This window comes from Phyllobates terribilis, unplaced genomic scaffold, assembly GCF_046119375.1.
Source record: "Phyllobates terribilis strain yellow unplaced genomic scaffold, ASM4611937v1 Scaffold_8__6_contigs__length_399053987, whole genome shotgun sequence".
NCBI classification, from domain to species: Eukaryota; Metazoa; Chordata; class Amphibia; order Anura; family Dendrobatidae; genus Phyllobates; species Phyllobates terribilis.
In genome coordinates, this window is record NW_027362768.1 from 345,100,840 (window position 1) to 345,122,995 (window position 22,156).

General features: G+C 47.2%; 6 non-coding genes across 6 annotated transcripts; all 6 read left to right on the forward strand.

Moving 5' to 3' along the window:
• Positions 1 to 15,000: 15,000 nt before the first annotated feature.
• LOC141157915 (U2 spliceosomal RNA) lies at positions 15,001 to 15,191 on the forward strand. Its single transcript, XR_012247953.1, has one exon. It is a non-coding gene; the product is annotated as a U2 spliceosomal RNA (small nuclear RNA).
• A 1,117-nt stretch (positions 15,192 to 16,308) lies between these two features.
• LOC141157926 (U2 spliceosomal RNA) lies at positions 16,309 to 16,499 on the forward strand. The gene has a single exon (XR_012247964.1). It is a non-coding gene; the product is annotated as a U2 spliceosomal RNA (small nuclear RNA).
• A 1,118-nt stretch (positions 16,500 to 17,617) lies between these two features.
• Positions 17,618 to 17,808, forward strand: LOC141157937 (U2 spliceosomal RNA). Its single transcript, XR_012247975.1, has one exon. It is a non-coding gene; the product is annotated as a U2 spliceosomal RNA (small nuclear RNA).
• A 1,118-nt stretch (positions 17,809 to 18,926) lies between these two features.
• Positions 18,927 to 19,117, forward strand: LOC141157948 (U2 spliceosomal RNA). Its single transcript, XR_012247986.1, has one exon. It is a non-coding gene; the product is annotated as a U2 spliceosomal RNA (small nuclear RNA).
• A 1,113-nt stretch (positions 19,118 to 20,230) lies between these two features.
• Positions 20,231 to 20,421, forward strand: LOC141157960 (U2 spliceosomal RNA). The gene has a single exon (XR_012247998.1). It is a non-coding gene; the product is annotated as a U2 spliceosomal RNA (small nuclear RNA).
• Positions 20,422 to 21,539: 1,118 nt separating this feature from the next.
• On the forward strand, positions 21,540 to 21,730 carry LOC141157971 (U2 spliceosomal RNA). The gene has a single exon (XR_012248009.1). It is a non-coding gene; the product is annotated as a U2 spliceosomal RNA (small nuclear RNA).
• The last annotated feature ends 426 nt before the right edge of the window (positions 21,731 to 22,156 follow it).

A 22,156-nucleotide genomic window follows, 5' to 3' on the forward strand; every position in this document is an offset into this window, starting at 1 on the left:
AACACCTTCAAAGGTGTCCAAAAGCTGACAAACTGCTCAGAAGACACAACTAACACATGGAAAAGTGACAAGTACATATAGTCATGCGAAAAGAAAAGAGGTGGAGGAGTAAAAGGAGGGGGAGACACAAATATATGTGTCATGCCCTTCTAAAATCCAAAAAGTGAGAAGCCGACACGTTCAGTCCGCTCCTGCCCGTGCCACCTCCGTGTCGCCGGGTTTGTGCCAGAGCCGCGGTGAACCCTGACGACCAGCCCCCCTCTCCCAATACTGGTGCCTGTCCGCTGGTGGGTCGAGCGAGTCCCCCTGTGGTGGAGGCAGCTCTAAGCTTTTTAATTTAAATTGTCTCTCTAATTTGAATGAATACACTTTAAATCCATTTACAAGGATCTATTGGAGGGCAAGTCTCATGCCAGCAGCCGCGTAATTCCAGCTCCAGTAGCGTCCACTAAAGCTGCTGCAGTTAAAAAGCTTTTATAAGGATCGAGCTCGGCTGTCCACCGCAAGGCATCCTACTGCCAGTCCCAGCCCCTATGCCTTGGGGTGCCTCCTGATGCTCTTCACTGAGTATCCCGTGGTCCCGAAGCATTTCCTTTGAAAAAATTAAGTGTCCAAACTACAGGTGGTGTAGCTTGCTTAACAGCCGGGATAATCCGCTGACTAGCAGACACTGCTACTAGGCACAAAGTATTTCCTGGGCTAGATGCAGTTAAAAATTTGTAATTAGATACTCTCGTTGGATGCTGAGAAAGCATTCCATAGAGTCTCCTGGCACGCCATATATGATTCTCTTAAAAAGCTTGGGGTAGGGGTCTAGGGGACCCTTTTATAGCCAAAATCACGGCCCTGTATCACAATACGTCACTTAGGCTGAAGATAAATGGAACTGTAGCACCCTGAGGGCTCGGTTGCTACAGAGGTATTGCACCTCACCCAGAGGTGTGATATCTCACTCTCAGGTAAGGATGGAGTGTGGATCAGGACCCGACATCTGCATGCATTACACCACATTGCCGTGGGGCAGGGCGACCAATATGCCTCTGAGATGGGCACGACAGTCCCTGTCCCTGGCTGGAGTAGGGGGAGGGAACACTGAGGAAGGGGAACCCTGTAGTGCAGGAGCAGGGAGGAAGCAGTTCCTGGGTGCATTGAGAAGGGAGTATAAAAGGTGGGCACCATCTTAGTTCAGTGCAGAGAAGTCTGAGCAGAAGTGGCAGGGAGCAGGGGCTCTGCATGAGCTCTGCTCCGGAGGCGGGCCTAGTAACAGAGGCCCAGGCCTGGAAGAGGGAGAAGGAAGGAAGAGGAGCGGAGAAGGCTCCAGGAACGAGGAATGAAGGGATCCCAGGGGTGTGGACGGGCGAGTCGCCACCGCACGCCCGAATCCACCTGCGTGGAGGGGTCAGGCCAAAGGGGGAGACCGGTCCCCGAAACTAGTGGAGGCAGGAAACGACCCTCAGCTAGAAACCGGAGGCTCTGACATTTTATGTGGCGCAGCCCCTCGCTACACCCGCTAGGAAGGCACCACATAGGGTCAGGGAAACTGGCTCCAAGTTTACCAAGAGGAGGCCCGAGGCAGCCAGACAGAAGGGTTGGTAAGAAAGGCCAGACAAAGGACACACAAAGGGGGTCCTGTGAAGCGCTCCAAAGTTATATGGGAGTTGTCTGAGCCCCTCACCTGGTGAGCACAGTACGACGTGGGCAGCCGTTACCTGCAGACGTGGTCTGGATAATAAGAACTGTGAGTAAAGGCCCTGGACTGCATCACTGACTCTGTGTCGTTACTGCTGCTGCCCTGCACCATCACCCCCATCCTCCGCATACACTGCCCTGAGGCTATACTCCTCCCGTGGGGAGCTATGCTACGCTCTGCTGCACCCACAACACCAGCCTCAGCGGTCTGCCCTGCAGCGGCGGTTCACTCTGACCGCAATCCACGGGTGGCGTAGTCGGACATTTAAACATCAAAACCACATAAATAGTTCCGCCACTGGTTTGACCACCCTGAGCCACAGAACCGGGTCGCCGCCACGAAGACTACAACCACCAGCATCCACCAAAAAGGGTCCGGCTCCGGGTGTCCCAAGGCCCAGGGGGTGCATCAGAACATTTTCATCACATTTCACAATCACCAATGGGACAAGACAGGGATGTCCTCTGTCCCCTCTCTTATACATCCTAGTGACGGAGCACCTGCTCTCATCAATTCGCCATAACCCCAATATTAGGTGGATTGAGGTGGGAGGCACCGAGTACAAGTGCTCTCTATTTGCTGATGATGTCCTAGTATATATCACTCAATCACATATATCCATCCATGCTGTTATGGCTGAAATAGATCACTTTGTTACATGGTCAAATTTTAAAATCAATGCAGCGAAGACTGAGGCCCTCGATGTCTCCCTCCCCAAATCCATATAGGATTCCATCCAGTCCAACTTTCCCTTTGCCTGGCCCTCACAGGGTATCAAATACTTAGGAATTCCTATTCATAGAGACCTCTCCCATCTATGTTATCTTAATTTTGGGCCCTTTATTGAACAACTCCATACAGACCACGGTTGGCAAGTTAGAACTGTAAGATTCACTACGTGAACCACTGGTGTTTTGTGGAAAAGCACATGTACACTGTGTTCCAAATTATTATGCAAAAAGTGTTTAGGAGTGATAAGGGAAGAATTTGTTTGTTTGTCAGTTAAACTCATTGATGGTGATGTGTGTCAGGGCTCTTTATATCACTGTAAGCAATTGCAGACACCTGTGCTACTTAGTTTGGCAGGTGTGTCCAATGAAAGGCAAGACTACTTAAGAAGGCTGTCTCACATTATTAAGCAGCCTACATTTTCTGCCAAAATGGGAAAGAAAAAGGATGTGTCGGCTGCTGAGAAGCAACAAATTGTGGAGTGTTTAGGTCAAGGCATGACTACAATCAACATTGTGCGATGATCAGGATGAAGTGTCTTGGCAATCAAGAAGTATGTAGCTGATTCACAGTACACACGTGTGCGTGCTGATAAGGGCAAATTGAGGACTCTTTCCTACAGGCAATTACGTCAGGTTAAAAGAGCAGCGGCAAAAAAGCCTTGTCATAGCAGCAGACAAGTTTTTGAAGCTGCTGGTGCCTCCAACGTCCCCCGAACAACAAGATGCAGGGTCCTTCAGAGGTTTGCAGCTGTGCATACGCCATCCTGTCGATATCCTCTATCCACTTCACACAAGCAGAAACGGCTCCAGTGGGCTAAACATTACATGAAGACTGATTTCAAAACTGTTTTGTTCACGGATGAGTGCCGTGCAGCGCTCGATGGTCCAGATGGATGGAGTGGAGGATGGCTGGTTGATGGACACCCCACGCAAACACGGCTACAGCACCAACAAGGAGGAGGTGGAGTAATGTTTTGGGCTGGAATCATGGGGAGAGAGATTGTCGGCCCCTTTAGGATCCCTGAAGGCGCTAAAGATGAACTCCATAATGTATGTGGATTTTCTCAAACAGCACTTCCTGCCATGGTTCAAGAAGAAGAACCGTGTATTTCACAGCAAGATCATTTTTTTGCATGATAATGCACCATCTCATGCTGCACATAAAACATCTGCATCTCTGGCTGATATGGGCATAAAAGGGGACAAACTTATGGTGTGACCTCCATGCTCCCCTGACCTCTACCCCATTCAGAACCTCTGGAGCATCATCAAAAGGAGTGTCTATGATGGCGGGAGGCAGTTCACATCTAAGCAACACCTCTGGGAGGGTATTCTGTCCTCATGCAAAACAATTGAAGCAGAAACCATCCAAAACCTGATAAATTCAATGGACGAGAGAGTTCAGAAGCTCCTTTCGAACAAGGGGTCCTATGTGAAAATGTAACATCACCTAGAATAAAGTTTTGAGTTGAAAACTGTTTGATTTCAGTTTCTAATAACCTGCTAATGCTTATAATTTCAAAAATGACCATTTTTTTGGTCTTTATTAAAATGAAAAGGTTGATCGAAAAGTTTGGGGGATCTAAGAGTGTGGCAACCCAGTAGCCATGATTACTTCGAATTCTGACAATATGAGGGTCATGTTGCAGGTAGTGCAGCAAGAAGGCACTTATGTGTCTTGCGCATCTCGGAGCCCCAAAATTATTTTCCGGGCTAGATGCAGCTAAAAATTATTATTAATTTTAAATCTGGTGGAGCTTAGTATAGATGGCCTAATAGGATCAGTGCTGCACACTGCTACAAAGCCCAAATTATTTTCCAGCCAAGATACAGATAAACATGATTAGTAATTTGAAAGCTTAAAATGGTTGTTAGGGTGATTTTAACCAATCATCAAGCTTTTACTCTCCCCAGGATGACACAGGGGTAGAAAAGTCGTTTCGGATCCATGATTTGTTCATCTTTATGAACGTGAGTCTGTCTACATTATCGGTGGAGAGCCGCGTGCGCTTATCTGTCAGCACACCACCAGCAGCGCTGAACACACGTTCAGACAGAACGCTGGCTGCGGGGCATGACAAGATCTCCAAGGCGTAAGTGGCTAGCTCCGGCCATTTATCCAGATTGGAAGCCCAAAAAGAGCAAGGGTCCAGTGACACAGTCATGGCTTTAATGTTTACTTGGAGATACTCCTGTACCATCGTCTCTAGGCGTTGACTATGTGTCAGACTTCTTGTCTCCTGTGGCCTTGCAAAGGATGGGCTAAAAAAGTGGTGAAATGATTCCGCAAAATTGATGTTACCAGCAGATACTGTGGTTCTGTTACGGTTTGAGTGCTGAACACTTGATGGTCCCACGGTTGGCAAGTTGGAACTGTGAGATTCACTACATGCACCACTGGTGTTTTGTGGAAAAGCACATGTAAGATTCTGCAACAGTCTCTGCTGATACTCCTGCATGCGTGCATCCCTTTCTATGGCAGGAATAATTTCTGCAAATTTACTTTTGTACCGGGGATCTAACAGTGTGGCAACCCAGTAGTCAGGATTATTTCTAATTCTCACAATTCGAGGGTCATGTTGCAGGTAGTGCAGCAAGAAGGCACTCATGTGTGTTGCGCATCCAGGAGCACCAAGTCCCTGTTGTGTTGGTGGCGAGGTAACAATCATGCTTCCTTCCTCTGTCCTCTCCCCCCAACCTCGCACAACAGAAATGTGATCAAGGTCTCCCTCATCTGATGAGTCTTCCATCAGTTCGTCCTCCACTTCTTCCTGGGCTCCTGCACCTTCCTCACTAGTTTGGCTGCTACCATGCGCCCTGGTAAAACCATCTCCCCCACCCCCACCCTCACATGCCTGCCGCCTTGGTGCTGCCGACCGTCTGGACCTTGCAGATGTTAGCCCTTCCGCATACAACTCCTCCTCCTCTACTTCCATGCATCGTCAGCACTAAACATCTTCGTCGCCATTTCAAAACTGTGCAGAAGGGTGCATAGGTCCCTGATCTGAGACCACTCCTCCAGCGTGATTTGCCCCACCTCTGGATCTCGTTGGCCCAGGCTATACGTCAGAACGTATTGCACCAGGGCTTGTCGGTGCTGCCACAGTCGCTGCAACATGTGCAGAGTTGAATTCCACCGGGTAGGCACATCGCATTTTAGCCGGTGAAGTGGCAGGCCCAACGACTTCTGTAGAGATGTAAGTCGCTGAGCTGCGGGATGCGAACGGCGGAAGTGAGCACACAGCGACCGTGCCCTCTGCAGAAGGCCATCTAGTCTGGGATAGTGGGCTAAAAATTGCTGGACAACCAGGTTCAACACGTGAGCCATACAAGGCACGTGTGTGACATTGCCCCGGCGAAGGGCCGCACCCAGGTTTGCAGCATTGTCGCACACGGCCTTCCCTGGTTTCAGGTCCAGTGGAGACAACCATTCATGAAATTGGTTCTCCAGAGCTGACCACAACTCCTCAGCTGTGTGACTCACATTTCCCAGACATTTCAAAGTAAAAACCGCCTGATGACGTTGAGCCCTACTGCCAGCATAGTAAGGAGGTGTGCAGGATCCCTTCTGCGCAGTTAGAAAGCTTGTGGCATGACCAGACAGGCTTTGGGTGCAGGTGGAAGACCGAGAGGAGGTTGAGGAGGCAGAAGCAGTGGAGGAACTTTGACATAAAGAGGATTGACGCACAACTCGTGGGGACGGCAAGACTTGGACAGCAGCCCCTTGTCCTGCTGTCACCATAGTTACCCAGTGCCCAGTCAGCGACATGTAACGCCCCTGTCCATGCCTACTCGTCCAAGTGTCTGTGGTGAAATGCACCCTGTCACACACAGAGTTTCTCAAAGAAGCGGTGATGTTGTGTGCGACATACTGGTGGAGCGCAGGCACACCTTTCTTTGAGAAGTAGTGTCGACTGGGCATCTGGTACTGGGGCACTGCGACGGACATAAGGTCTCGAAAATCCTCTGTGTCCACCAGGCGGAAAGGCAGCATTTCTGTAGCCAAGAGCTTGCAGATGGTGAAATTCAACCTCTTAGCTTTCTCATGGCTAGGAGGAAATGGTCTTTTACTTGTCCACATCTGAGGGACCGAGGGCTGGCTATTGTGCTTAGACGGGGTTGATAAGGGTGTCCCCGGCAAACTGCCAGTCTGTGAGGAAGATGCAGGCGGACATGTTAGGTTGCCTTGATCCAAAGGTGGTGCTATCGATGTCGGACAGCGCTCAACACCAGCTGGTGTTACCACCTCCAAAGAAAATGATGACCTGCCAATCACGCTGGCTGTTGCGGGTAAAGAGGTGGCAGGTCTGCGCCCCAAAACAGGTGTGACTGCTGTCCCCCCAGTCACAGAGGATGAAGAGGCCGCGGATGCACAAGATATGGCAGACGGTGGTTGGCCCGGCCGGCTAGGCCGCATTGTAGCACACTGAGCTTCCCACTGCAACTTATGCTTCATGTCCATGTGCCGGTTCATGCATGAAGTACTCAAACTATGTATTTTTTGGCCTCTACTTAGCTTTTGCTGACAAATGTTACAGATAACACGAGTTGGGTCATCTTTATCGATCTGAAAAAATGCCCAGGCTATGCAAGGCTTAGCACCCATGCGACCTGAAGAGCCACCACAACTTGTGGTGAGAGGCAGAGTTGTGTTTGAGGATGCAGATGTTGACGTGCTTCCAGTACTACGTCTCTGTCCAGGAAGGCGCAACCTGACCTCATCGTCACTAGCATCTTCCTCCACCTCCTCTGCTGACCTCATCTCTTGGCTGACTGTGGGTTGACAGTAAGTGGGATCTCCAACCTCATCATCATCACCCTGTGCGTTATCACACCCGTCGTCCTCAGATCCAACCTGTTCCTGCCCTGACAAAAAACTAAAGTTGTCGCTCCAATCAGGTATTTGAGTCTCATCATCGTCTTCCTCATTGTCTCCACCAACAGGAGTTACAGTTTGGGAATGAGGGTCTACATTATGGTCAGAACCTTCTGCGTCTGGTCCTGGATCCGACTCATAAAGATTCTGGGCATCAGTGCAGATCATTTCCTCGTCTGGATTCACAGAAGCGCTGGAGTCAACCTCTGATTCCCAGGCTATAGTATGAGTAAACAGCTCTGCAGACTCAACCATCTGTTCTACCTCATACTCAGACGGGCAGCTGGAGATTTGGGAGCTGTGAGGAATCAAGTGCGATTGGGGTGACACCTTTGAGGACTGGAGTATTTGTGATGTTGAAGTTGATGTGGAGGAGAGCCCACTTAAAGGAGCACTTGATATCCGTTGAAGCACCTGCTGTTTTTGTGCCTCATCTGGAATTTGTAGCGATAGGCGTGGCCGTAAGAAAGGGATCTTATCACATTGTCCGCTAAAAGAAGTAGACATTTTAGTTTGGCTGGAAGATGGTCTTTCTTCTGCAGATGTTACTGTTGCTTTAACACCTACCCCACGGACACAACCTTTTTTCCCCTTCCCAACACGCCTATTCCCCTTTCCACCAGCAGCAGGCCTTTTTCCACTCATTTTGGTGGTTAACTAATTCACAACTCTGGAGTTGTTTGCACAAAAAAACAATGGATGGGAACCGAGCAGAGCTGAGTGGCCAAACTGTGGTATTAGGCCAAAACTATTGGCTGGGTTAGATGGAGAAAAAAATTATATTCGATTTGTAACCTGATGGAGGTCAGTATAGATGGACTAATAGAACAAGTCCCACACACAGCTAGAAGCCCAAATATTTTTTCAGAGGTAGATGCAGAAAAAAAATATATTCAGTTTGCAACCTGATGGAGGTCAGTATAGATGGACTAATAGAGAAAGTCCCACACATTGCTAGAAGGCCAAATATTTTTTCAGAGCTAAATGCAGACAAAAAATTATTTTGAATTTGCAACCTGATGGAGGTCAGTATAGGTGGACTAATAGAACAAGTCCCACACACAGCTAGAAGCCCAAATATTTTTTCAGAGGTAGATGCAGAAAAAAATTATATTCAGTTTGCAACCTGATGGAGGTCTGTATAGATGGATTAATAGAACAAGTCCCACACACAGCTAGAAGCCCAATATTTTTCCAGAGGTAGATGCAGAAAAAAAATTATTTTTAATTTGCAACCTGATGGAGGTCAGTATAGATGGACTAATAGAGAAAGTCCCACACACTGCTAGAAGGCCAAATATTTTTTCAGAGCTAGATGCAGAAAAAAATTATATTCAGTTTGCAACCTGATGGAGGTCAGTATAGATGGACTAATAGAACAAGTCCCACACACAGCTAGAAGCCCAAATATTTTTTCAGAGGTAGATGCAGATAAAAATTATTTTTAATTTGCAACCTGATGGAGGTCAGTATAGATGGACTAATAGAGAAAGTCCCACACACTGCTAGAAGGCCAAATATTTTTTCAGAGCTAGATGCAGATAAAAATTATTTTTAATTTGCAACCTGATGGAGGTCAGTATAGATGGACTAATAGAGAAAGTCCCACACACTGCTAGAAGGCCAAATATTTTTTCAGAGGTAGATGCAGATAAAAATTATTTTTAATTTGCAACCTGATGGAGGTCAGTATAGATGGACTAATAGAGAAAGTCCCACACACTGCTAGAAGGCCAAATATTTTTTCAGATCTATATGCAGATAAAAATTATTTTTAATTTGCAACCTGATGGAGGTCAGTATAGATGGATTAATAGAGAAAGTCCCACACACTGCTAGAAGGCCAAATATTTTTTCAGAGCTAGATGCAGAAAAAAATTATATTCAGTTTGCAACCTGATGGAGGTCAGTATAGATGGACTAATAGAACAAGTCCCACACACTGCTAGAAGCCCAAATATTTTTTCAGAGCTAGATGCAGAAAAATTTTTTATTCAATTTGCAACCTGATGGAGGTCAGTATAGATGGACTAATAGAATGATGCTATGCCCAAAAGATTTTACTTCACTAGGTGCAGTAAAAAAATTGGTATTCTATACACAGGTGGTATATCTTGCAACACAGATAGGCTACTCCACTGACTAACACACTGCAATAGGCCAAAAAGGATTAGCTTTGCTAGATTCAGCCAAATGCTGTGAAAAAAACTTGCACAGCACTGGCACAGACCTGCCTGGCAAAAACTGATAGGAACTGATGTAACCTAGTCCTGAAAAGGACTGCAATTACAATTAGTCTTTACTCCCACAATCTATCTATTTAAGAGCACAGACCTGCCTGATAAAAGTCGTAGGAAATGCTGTAACCTAGTCCTTAAAAGGACTGCAATCACAACTATTCCCTACTCCCAAGCTATCTGTAGATTTGTGCGAAAATTGGCTTGAAATTAACAAGGTATAGCGCACACAGCAAAAGCGGTGCCGTCTAACACGCAGCTGCAGCAGTGAGAAAATGGTGGCGACGGGGAAAATGGCTTGGTCTTATAGGGCAAGGACATGTGATATACACTGCCAATGACACATGCCCTTGCTTGTGTGAAAAACAGCAGTTTGCTCCGTGTGTGCGCTGCTGATAGGCTGACAGACTGCACCTCCCCACTGCAAATGCGGGAAAGAGAAAAAAAAATGGAGATCTTCATTATTCCTGCAGAGATCCATACCCTGCCCCTCCCCCCACCCCGCTGTGCACTCAAACTGCGTATTAACATTAATTTTCATCATTACTGAGAAAAAATCCAGTTATGATTTTGGTGCACGAACAGTTATCGAACATAACCTCGAACAGCCGAATTTTTCTCAAATTGTTCGTGTTCGCCGAACGGCTCGAACACCGCCCAAAACAGCTCGAATTTGAGATTGGCGAACAGTTCGAGTAGAACAACGCTCATCTCTAATTACCACGCTATGCCACTGTTGCCAAACTGTACACAGTAGATAACAACTCCATGCACATGGCGGAGTCCTTAGCCTCACCAGACGTAGTGGAGGATAATGACCCGGGAACCCAGGTGGAAGATTGGTGTCAACAGCTCCATGTTGGGACAGACACCACTCCTGCCCATCAGAAGCAGGGTGTACACCGGGTGGTTCAGGAATACGAGCAGGTATTCAGTAAACACCCACTTGACTTTGGGAGGATTAGAGGGGTACAACAGCCTATACCCATAGGTGACTATCCACCCATCAAAGAACGTTACAGGCCCATAGCACCAGCACACTACCAGAAGGCGAAGGAGATGTTGCACGACATGAAGAAGGCAGGGGTAGTAAGGGATAGCTGTAGTCCCTGGGCAGCTCCCCTGGTCCTCGTCAGGAAAAAGGACAGAAGCATGAGAATGTGTGTAGATTACAGACAGGTAAATCGCATAACACACAAGGATGCATACCCTTTGCCCCGTATAGAGGAATCCCTGGCTGCATTAAAGTCTGCAAATTACTTCTCCACCCTTGACCTCACTAGTGGGTACTGGCAAGTAGCTGTTGCTGAGGAGGATCGGGAGAAGACGGCCTTCATTACCCCGATGGGACTCTGCGAGTTCAACAGTATGCCGTTCTGACTCTGCAACGCCCCCGGAACGTTCCAGAGACTGATGAAGTGCTGCATGGGACACCACAACTTCGAGACTGTACTGCTATACCTGGATGACGTGATAGTGTACTCCAAAATGTACGAAGACCATTTGAAGCACCTGGCGGAGGTATTTGAGTCGCTGTCCCAGTATGGGATGAAGCTGAAACCCTCCAAGTGCCACCTTCTCAAGTGAAAGGTACAGTACCTGGGGCACATCGTCAGTCCAGAAGGAGTAGTACCGGACCCGGAGAAGGTCACTGCCATCCAGAAATGGCCGGAGCCAAAGAGCCTCAAGGAGGTACGTCAGTTCCTGGTACTAGTCGGGTATTACCGGAGGTTTGTGAAGGACTATACCAAGAAAGCGGCGCCTTTGCAAGATCTCCTGGTAGGACAGTCCGGGAGAGGCAGAAAACCCCCATTCCAGTGGGGTAAGGAGCAAGCTGAGTCCTTTGAGGTGATGAAGGGGGTCCTGACTGGCAAAGAGATCCTGGCCTACCCTGACTACAGCCAACCGTTCCTGTTGTACACTGATGCCAGCAACGAGGGATTAGGAGCTGTGTTAAGTCAGAAGCAGAATGGCGGAGAGAAGGTGATCGCCTATGCAAGCAGGAAGCTCCGCCCGACCGAGAGGAACCCAGAGAACTATAGCAGCTTCAAGTTGGAGTTCCTGGCCCTGGTCTGGGCCATCACCGAGCGGTTCAAGCACTACCTAGCCTCCAGTAAGTTCACTGCCTACACTGATAATAACCCCTTGACCCATCTGGAAACAGCCAAGTTAGGAGCCATGGAACAACGATGGATGGCTCGGCTGTCAAACTACCAGTTCATCATTAAGTACCGGGCAGGCCGCAAGAATGCCAACGCCGATGCCCTGTCCAGGATGCCTCACCAGTTGGACACGGAAGAAGAAGTGGATGACCTGAAGGAGATTGAGCTACCTGCCTTCCACCGTAATGTAATGGTCCACGAGCAACGAGCCTCAAGACGTTAAACCCTTTGCCTCACCACAGTTGGAAGGAGACCCAGGACAGCGACCCGGTTGTCAGTCATATCAAAGAACTGATAACCCAGGAATGTTCCTCCCTGGAGAAGGACGAGTCTCCACAAGCCAAGCAACTGTGAAATGAGAGAAGCCGGCTGTTCATCTATAGAGAGAAGCTGTGTCGAAGGTATGTCAACCCGAGGACCCATGAGATGGTATGGCAGATCGTAGTGCCTAGGACGGACATCCAGATGGTGGTGGAGGCCTACCACGATCAAGCGGGGCACTTTGGCTAGAAGAAGCTAGAAACCCTGCTGAAAGGTCGGTTTTATTGGGTTGGAATGCGCAGTTCCATAGAGAGATGGTGCCAGGATTGTGGACTCTGTAGCCTCAGAAGAAAAGACTACAGCAGCCAGAAGGAACCCCTGCAACCCATCAAGACAACTCGACCCTTGGAGATCGTGGCCCTGGATCATGTCAAGCTGTCACCCAGCAAGTCAGGATATTCCTATGCCATGACCATGGTGGATCACTACTCCCGGTTCCTGGTGGTCGCCCCCTTCAAGGATCTGATGGCAGAAACTGTGGCGAAGATGTTTCAGGCGTACTTCTGCAGGCCCCATGGATACCCGGAGCAGGTGCTGACAGATCAAGGCTCTGCCTTTGAAGCCGAATTGTTCAAGGAGTTCTGCCATCTGTACGGGTGTAAGAAGATCCGGACTACACCGTACCACCCCCAAATCAATGGGTTATATGAAAAGACGAATAACATCGTCATCGACCTGTTGAAGACCTTACCGCTAGAAGAAAGAAACCAGTGGCCAGACAAGCTACCTGACCTGGTAGATCTGTACAACCACATACCTGTGAGTTCCACCAATTGTACTCCAGCATATCTCATGCGAGCAAGACCCGGAAAGTTGCCCATGGACCTGGAGCTTGGTGTAGTAGAACCCGAAGCAGATATGTCCACTGAGGAGTGGGACACGACGTGACAGGAACTGTACAGGAGAGTACAAGCCTGTGTCGAAGACAGTCTGAATAGGGTAAGAGACAAGCAGGAAGCACAGTACAACAAGAGTGCGCCAGCAGAACCCTTAGCACTTGGAGAAGTTGTGCTAAAGAGAAAAAGAAGAAAGCACAAACTTGATGACCAGTGGGAGAGCGAACCCTACACTGTGTTAAATACAAGATCTGATAACAGGAAGACCTGTTTAATTACCAAGGACGGAGGAAGAACGACTGCAACGGTATCTAGAGACCATCTGAAGTTGTGCCCAGGTCTGCTAAAGCCCAAGGAAGAAGTGCCTCTCATCGTACCGGAGGAGCCTAAAGAAGCAGTAATACATACTGAATTAGGAGATTTCCCGGCAGATTGGCCCCAACTAGGAGGAGCAGTGATAATACCTGTGATCCACTTTTACCAACAGCCAGAAGACCCTCCACAGCAAGTAGAGCCTGTAAGTGCCCCAGAAGAGCCTGCACAGGAAGAATCCCCAGAAGAAGGATCCCCGGCTGGAGCAGAGCAAGAAGGCCCAGCCAATGGTATGCTTGCCAGTCCCATAGAGAGGTGAAGGCAGTTTTACAATCTACCCACACGTAGAACTGACAGAGTAGCAGACGGTGCAGACACAGATACCATCCACACTCCCGTACTACGCAGATCAACACGTAGAACCAAAGGCCAGGTCCCTGTCAGGTATAAGGAGTAAGTTAGAAATACCTGCACTGTGAATAGTTACCCAGTAGGGTATTTCATAATGTTTATTGTATAACCTGAAATCAAATATATGTGCATTTAGTTACCCGTAAGGGTATATTAAAAGAGACTTGTAGGCTGAGGACTGTGAGCAGCCCAAAAACTGTCCTGTACATAGTTGCACTCTGTGGAGTGCCCTTTTAAGTGACCACTGAACAAAAGCTCGTTTGGCGTGGCGGAAGACGTGGTCCAGCACCTGGATCACCTATGCCCTGTAGCCACGCCCAGGGCCTACGTCAAGTGTTTTCAGGCGGGTCTCTCATTTTCCTTCATCGGTGAAATGGACACCAAGTTACGGAACTTGCTGTAACTTTATTGTTATTTATAAATGTAATTATTGTATTATAATGTTAGCTGCAACGTTCAAGAAAAGTGCCTCCCATAAAGGGAAAAAATGTTATTTTTTAACCTGTTTTTGAAAAATGCTTCAGTCCAGGAGTACTGAGTTTTACTAGGGGGGAATATGACGCCCTGCTGCGCATTGGTGCCACAGAACCCAGAAGGGTGCATGGATGGACTTCTCCACAAGAGGCCCTCACTACATTCATACACCTCCACCTACCACCTCAGACCAGCAGAGGGAGCCCTTTATGTTATCAACAGCAGCCTTTTAAACTCACCTGAGCTAACAGGTATGTGAGCTGGTTACTCAGCTGCGCTTAAAATTTCTTTTTTGGTTTGCTACAATGCCTTTTCTGAAACGTTGTCTCCCTCTGCTGGAACACTGACTTCTTTCATTTAATGCCTGCAGACTATAAAAGAGAAACCAACCCAAAAAGTTTGGTTGATTAGTCTGTGGCATTCTTTTAAACTGTTGCTTATGGCGGTCTCTGTGAGCTTCTCAGTGACATTCAGCCATCCAGGTATCCCACCTGCAGTAGACGGAATGTGGCAATGGAACGCTGGCTGCGCGTGTCATAATAGGCTCTGAGCCTTTATATACCTGCGCACAGCAGCAGCCACCTTCAGTCTGCTGCTGGACAGCCAGCAGCAGCAGCAGCAGCAGGAGAGGTAATTAATCAGCAACCCTCCTGCTAAGGGTAGACAGCTGCTCGTTCCACCCCCCCCCCCGCCTTAATTGGTTCTCCTCCCTTCCAACGGTGTTGAGGCGGGTGGGAACAGCCGGGGGTTGAGGGTGCTGTGCTAAAAGAGGTGGAGTTATGCAGATCTAAAACGCGTGGATTGCAGCAGCAGCAAGCCGAAAAGTGCAGGCATGTGAGGGATCTAGAGGTTGACAGCATGTCTTCTTAACGGGAGTCCAGGTGGCCATCTCCACAAATGGACTTTTCAGAATCCTTGGGTGGCACCGTAGTCGGAAACCAATTCTGGTTATCGCTTCTCGGCCTTTTGGCTAAGATCAAGTGTAGTATCTGTTCTTATCAGTTTAATATCTGATACGTCCCCTATCTGGGGACCATATATTAAATGGATTTTTAGAACAGGGAGATGGAAAAAGAGCTTGCTCTGTCCACTCCACGCATTGACCTGGTATTGCAGTATCTCCAGGACCGGTGCACCCCTTCTTTAATGCAGTTTCTAAAATCAGAAAGAATTGAATTCAATGCTTTTTGTTCATTTGGCTTGTTTGTCGGATTTTGGGATGGACTCTTTGGCTTTGCTTTTCTTCTCCTCATTGGATTTTTCATGTTAAAAGTTGCAGAAGCCAGATGACAAGCTCATTTTGGTTCAACTTCAGCAACTGTGCATTGCATTGCCATGTAATGTAATGCAATGCTATCTATCTAGCTCTCCCTCTATTCTTCCTTTTGGATAAACAGACATATTAGGCAAGCATTTTGGAGCTTTCACCTAAATAACTACAGGTGGTGAGATAAGCTGCACAATATAATTGACCTTTCAGTATATTGTTGCACACACACCATCTATTTAGCAAATGCCCTTGTTATCAACAGCAGCCTTTTAAACTCACCTGAGCTAACAGGTATGTGAGCTGGTTACTCTGCTGCGCTTAAAATTTCTTTTTTGGTTTGCTACAATGCCTTTTCTGAAACGTTGTCTCCCTCTGCTGGAACACTGACTTCTTTCATTTAATGCCTGCAGACTATAAAAGAGAAACCAACCCAAAAAGTTTGGTTGATTAGTCTGTGGCATTCTTTTAAACTGTTGCTTATGGCGGTCTCTGTGAGCTTCTCAGTGACATTCAGCCATCCAGGTATCCCGCCTGCAGTAGACGGAATGTGGCAATGGAACGCTGGCTGCGCGTGTCATAATAGGCTCTGAGCCTTTATATACCTGCGCACAGCAGCAGCCACCTTCAGTCTGCTGCTGGACAGCCAGCAGCAGCAGCAGCAGCAGGAGAGGTAATTAATCAGCAACCCTCCTGCTAAGGGTAGACAGCTGCTCGTTCCACCCCCCCCCGCCTTAATTGGTTCTCCTCCCTTCCAACGGTGTTGAGGCGGGTGGGAACAGCCGGGGGTTGAGGGTACTGTGCTAAAAGAGGTGGAGTTATGCAGATCTAAAACGCGTGGATTGCAGCAGCAGCAAGCCGAAAAGTGCAGGCATGTGAGGGATCTAGAGGTTGACAGCATGTCTTCTTAACGGGAGTCCAGGTGGCCATCTCCACAAATGGACTTTTCAGAATCCTTGGGTGGCACCGTAGTCGGAAACCAATTCTGGTTATCGCTTCTCGGCCTTTTGGCTAAGATCAAGTGTAGTATCTGTTCTTATCAGTTTAATATCTGATACGTCCCCTATCTGGGGACCATATATTAAATGGATTTTTAGAACAGGGAGATGGAAAAAGAGCTTGCTCTGTCCACTCCACGCATTGACCTGGTATTGCAGTATCTCCAGGACCGGTGCACCCCTTCTTTAATGCAGTTTCTAAAATCAGAAAGAATTGAATTCAATGTTTTTTGTTCATTTGGCTTGTTTGTCGGATTTTGGGATGGACTCTTTGGCTTTGCTTTTCTTCTCCTCATTGGATTTTTCATGTTAAAAGTTGCAGAAGCCAGATGACAAGCTCATTTTGGTTCAACTTCAGCAACTGTGCATTGCATTGCCATGTAATGTAATGCAATGCTATCTATCTAGCTCTCCCTCTATACTTCCTTTTGGATAAGCAGACATATTAGGCAAGCATTTTGGAGCTTTCACCTAAATAACTACAGGTGGTGAGATAAGCTGCACAATATAATTGACCTTTCAGTATATTGTTGCACACACACCATCTATTTAGCAAATGCCCTTGTTATCAACAGCAGCCTTTTAAACTCACCTGAGCTAACAGGTATGTGAGCTGGTTACTCTGCTGCGCTTAAAATTTCTTTTTTGGTTTGCTACAATGCCTTTTCTGAAACGTTGTCTCCCTCTGCTGGAACACTGACTTCTTTCATTTAATGCCTGCAGACTATAAAAGAGAAACCAACCCAAAAAGTTTGGTTGATTAGTCTGTGGCATTCTTTTAAACTGTTGCTTATGGCGGTCTCTGTGAGCTTCTCAGTGACATTCAGCCATCCAGGTATCCCGCCTGCAGTAGACGGAATGTGGCAATGGAACGCTGGCTGCGCGTGTCATAATAGGCTCTGAGCCTTTATATACCTGCGCACAGCAGCAGCCACCTTCAGTCTGCTGCTGGACAGCCAGCAGCAGCAGCAGCAGCAGGAGAGGTAATTAATCAGCAACCCTCCTGCTAAGGGTAGACAGCTGCTCGTTCCACCCCCCCCCCGCCTTAATTGGTTCTCCTCCCTTCCAACGGTGTTGAGGCGGGTGGGAACAGCCGGGGGTTGAGGGTACTGTGCTAAAAGAGGTGGAGTTATGCAGATCTAAAACGCGTGGATTGCAGCAGCAGCAAGCCGAAAAGTGCAGGCATGTGAGGGATCTAGAGGTTGACAGCATGTCTTCTTAACGGGAGTCCAGGTGGCCATCTCCACAAATGGACTTTTCAGAATCCTTGGGTGGCACCGTAGTCGGAAACCAATTCTGGTTATCGCTTCTCGGCCTTTTGGCTAAGATCAAGTGTAGTATCTGTTCTTATCAGTTTAATATCTGATACGTCCCCTATCTGGGGACCATATATTAAATGGATTTTTAGAACAGGGAGATGGAAAAAGAGCTTGCTCTGTCCACTCCACGCATTGACCTGGTATTGCAGTATCTCCAGGACCGGTGCACCCCTTCTTTAATGCAGTTTCTAAAATCAGAAAGAATTGAATTCAATGCTTTTTGTTCATTTGGCTTGTTTGTCGGATTTTGGGATGGACTCTTTGGCTTTGCTTTTCTTCTCCTCATTGGATTTTTCATGTTAAAAGTTGCAGAAGCCAGATGACAAGCTCATTTTGGTTCAACTTCAGCAACTGTGCATTGCATTGCCATGTAATGTAATGCAATGCTATCTATCTAGCTCTCCCTCTATACTTCCTTTTGGATAAACAGACATATTAGGCAAGCATTTTGGAGCTTTCACCTAAATAACTACAGGTGGTGAGATAAGCTGCACAATATAATTGACCTTTCAGTATATTGTTGCACACACACCATCTATTTAGCAAATGCCCTTGTTATCAACAGCAGCCTTTTAAACTCACCTGAGCTAACAGGTATGTGAGCTGGTTACTCTGCTGCGCTTAAAATTTCTTTTTTGGTTTGCTACAATGCCTTTTCTGAAACGTTGTCTCCCTCTGCTGGAACACTGACTTCTTTCATTTAATGCCTGCAGACTATAAAAGAGAAACCAACCCAAAAAGTTTGGTTGATTAGTCTGTGGCATTCTTTTAAACTGTTGCTTATGGCGGTCTCTGTGAGCTTCTCAGTGACATTCAGCCATCCAGGTATCCCGCCTGCAGTAGACGGAATGTGGCAATGGAACGCTGGCTGCGCGTGTCATAATAGGCTCTGAGCCTTTATATACCTACGCACAGCAGCAGCCACCTTCAGTCTGCTGCTGGACAGCCAGCAGCAGCAGCAGCAGCAGGAGAGGTAATTAATCAGCAACCCTCCTGCTAAGGGTAGACAGCTGCTCGTTCCACCCCCCCCCCGCCTTAATTGGTTCTCCTCCCTTCCAACGGTGTTGAGGCGGGTGGGAACAGCCGGGGGTTGAGGGTACTGTGCTAAAAGAGGTGGAGTTATGCAGATCTAAAACGCGTGGATTGCAGCAGCAGCAAGCCGAAAAGTGCAGGCATGTGAGGGATCTAGAGGTTGACAGCATGTCTTCTTAACGGGAGTCCAGGTGGCCATCTCCACAAATGGACTTTTCAGAATCCTTGGGTGGCACCGTAGTCGGAAACCAATTCTGGTTATCGCTTCTCGGCCTTTTGGCTAAGATCAAGTGTAGTATCTGTTCTTATCAGTTTAATATCTGATACGTCCCCTATCTGGGGACCATATATTAAATGGATTTTTAGAACAGGGAGATGGAAAAAGAGCTTGCTCTGTCCACTCCACGCATTGACCTGGTATTGCAGTATCTCCAGGACCGGTGCACCCCTTCTTTAATGCAGTTTCTAAAATCAGAAAGAATTGAATTCAATGCTTTTTGTTCATTTGGCTTGTTTGTCGGATTTTGGGATGGACTCTTTGGCTTTGCTTTTCTTCTCCTCATTGGATTTTTCATGTTAAAAGTTGCAGAAGCCAGATGACAAGCTCATTTTGGTTCAACTTCAGCAACTGTGCATTGCATTGCCATGTAATGTAATGCAATGCTATCTATCTAGCTCTCCCTCTATACTTCCTTTTGGATAAACAGACATATTAGGCAAGCATTTTGGAGCTTTCACCTAAATAACTACAGGTGGTGAGATAAGCTGCACAATATAATTGACCTTTCAGTATATTGTTGCACACACACCATCTATTTAGCAAATGCCCTTGTTATCAACAGCAGCCTTTTAAACTCACCTGAGCTAACAGGTATGTGAGCTGGTTACTCTGCTGCGCTTAAAATTTCTTTTTTGGTTTGCTACAATGCCTTTTCTGAAACATTGTCTCCCTCTGCTGGAACACTGACTTCTTTCATTTAATGCCTGCAGACTGTAAAAGAGAAACCAACCCAAAAAGTTTGGTTGATTAGTCTGTGGCATTCTTTTAAACTGTTGCTTATGGCGGTCTCTGTGAGCTTCTCAGTGACATTCAGCCATCCAGGTATCCCGCCTGCAGTAGACGGAATGTGGCAATGGAACGCTGGCTGCGCGTGTCATAATAGGCTCTGAGCCTTTATATACCTGCGCACAGCAGCAGCCACCTTCAGTCTGCTGCTGGACAGCCAGCAGCAGCAGCAGGAGAGGTAATTAATCAGCAACCCTCCTGCTAAGGGTAGACAGCTGCTCGTTCCACCCCCCCCCCCGCCTTAATTGGTTCTCCTCCCTTCCAACGGTGTTGAGGCGGGTGGGAACAGCCGGGGGTTGAGGGTACTGTGCTAAAAGAGGTGGAGTTATGCAGATCTAAAACGCGTGGATTGCAGCAGCAGCAAGCCGAAAAGTGCAGGCATGTGAGGGATCTAGAGGTTGACAGCATGTCTTCTTAACGGGAGTCCAGGTGGCCATCTCCACAAATGGACTTTTCAGAATCCTTGGGTGGCACCGTAGTCGGAAACCAATTCTGGTTATCGCTTCTCGGCCTTTTGGCTAAGATCAAGTGTAGTATCTGTTCTTATCAGTTTAATATCTGATACGTCCCCTATCTGGGGACCATATATTAAATGGATTTTTAGAACAGGGAGATGGAAAAAGAGCTTGCTCTGTCCACTCCACGCATTGACCTGGTATTGCAGTATCTCCAGGACCGGTGCACCCCTTCTTTAATGCAGTTTCTAAAATCAGAAAGAATTGAATTCAATGCTTTTTGTTCATTTGGCTTGTTTGTCGGATTTTGGGATGGACTCTTTGGCTTTGCTTTTCTTCTCCTCATTGGATTTTTCATGTTAAAAGTTGCAGAAGCCAGATGACAAGCTCATTTTGGTTCAACTTCAGCAACTGTGCATTGCATTGCCATGTAATGTAATGCAATGCTATCTATCTAGCTCTCCCTCTATACTTCCTTTTGGATAAACAGACATATTAGGCAAGCATTTTGGAGCTTTCACCTAAATAACTACAGGTGGTGAGATAAGCTGCACAATATAATTGACCTTTCAGTATATTGTTGCACACACACCATCTATTTAGCAAATGCCCTTGTTATCAACAGCAGCCTTTTAAACTCACCTGAGCTAACAGGTATGTGAGCTGGTTACTCTGCTGCGCTTAAAATTTCTTTTTTGGTTTGCTACAATGCCTTTTCTGAAACGTTGTCTCCCTCTGCTGGAACACTGACTTCTTTCATTTAATGCCTGCAGACTATAAAAGAGAAACCAACCCAAAAAGTTTGGTTGATTAGTCTGTGGCATTCTTTTAAACTGTTGCTTATGGCGGTCTCTGTGAGCTTCTCAGTGACATTCAGCCATCCAGGTATCCCGCCTGCAGTAGACGGAATGTGGCAATGGAACGCTGGCTGCGCGTGTCATAATAGGCTCTGAGCCTTTATATACCTGCGCACAGCAGCAGCCACCTTCAGTCTGCTGCTGGACAGCCAGCAGCAGCAGCAGCAGCAGGAGAGGTAATTAATCAGCAACCCTCCTGCTAAGGGTAGACAGCTGCTCGTTCCACCCCCCCCCCGCCTTAATTGGTTCTCCTCCCTTCCAACGGTGTTGAGGCGGGTGGGAACAGCCGGGGGTTGAGGGTACTGTGCTAAAAGAGGTGGAGTTATGCAGATCTAAAACGCGTGGATTGCAGCAGCAGCAAGCCGAAAAGTGCAGGCATGTGAGGGATCTAGAGGTTGACAGCATGTCTTCTTAACGGGAGTCCAGGTGGCCATCTCCACAAATGGACTTTTCAGAATCCTTGGGTGGCACCGTAGTCGGAAACCAATTCTGGTTATCGCTTCTCGGCCTTTTGGCTAAGATCAAGTGTAGTATCTGTTCTTATCAGTTTAATATCTGATACGTCCCCTATCTGGGGACCATATATTAAATGGATTTTTAGAACAGGGAGATGGAAAAAGAGCTTGCTCTGTCCACTCCACGCATTGACCTGGTATTGCAGTATCTCCAGGACCGGTGCACCCCTTCTTTAATGCAGTTTCTAAAATCAGAAAGAATTGAATTCAATGCTTTTTGTTCATTTGGCTTGTTTGTCGGATTTTGGGATGGACTCTTTGGCTTTGCTTTTCTTCTCCTCATTGGATTTTTCATGTTAAAAGTTGCAGAAGCCAGATGACAAGCTCATTTTGGTTCAACTTCAGCAACTGTGCATTGCATTGCCATGTAATGTAATGCAATGCTATCTATCTAGCTCTCCCTCTATACTTCCTTTTGGATAAACAGACATATTAGGCAAGCATTTTGGAGCTTTCACCTAAATAACTACAGGTGGTGAGATAAGCTGCACAATATAATTGACCTTTCAGTATATTGTTGCACACACACCATCTATTTAGCAAATGCCCTTGTTATCAACAGCAGCCTTTTAAACTCACCTGAGCTAACAGGTATGT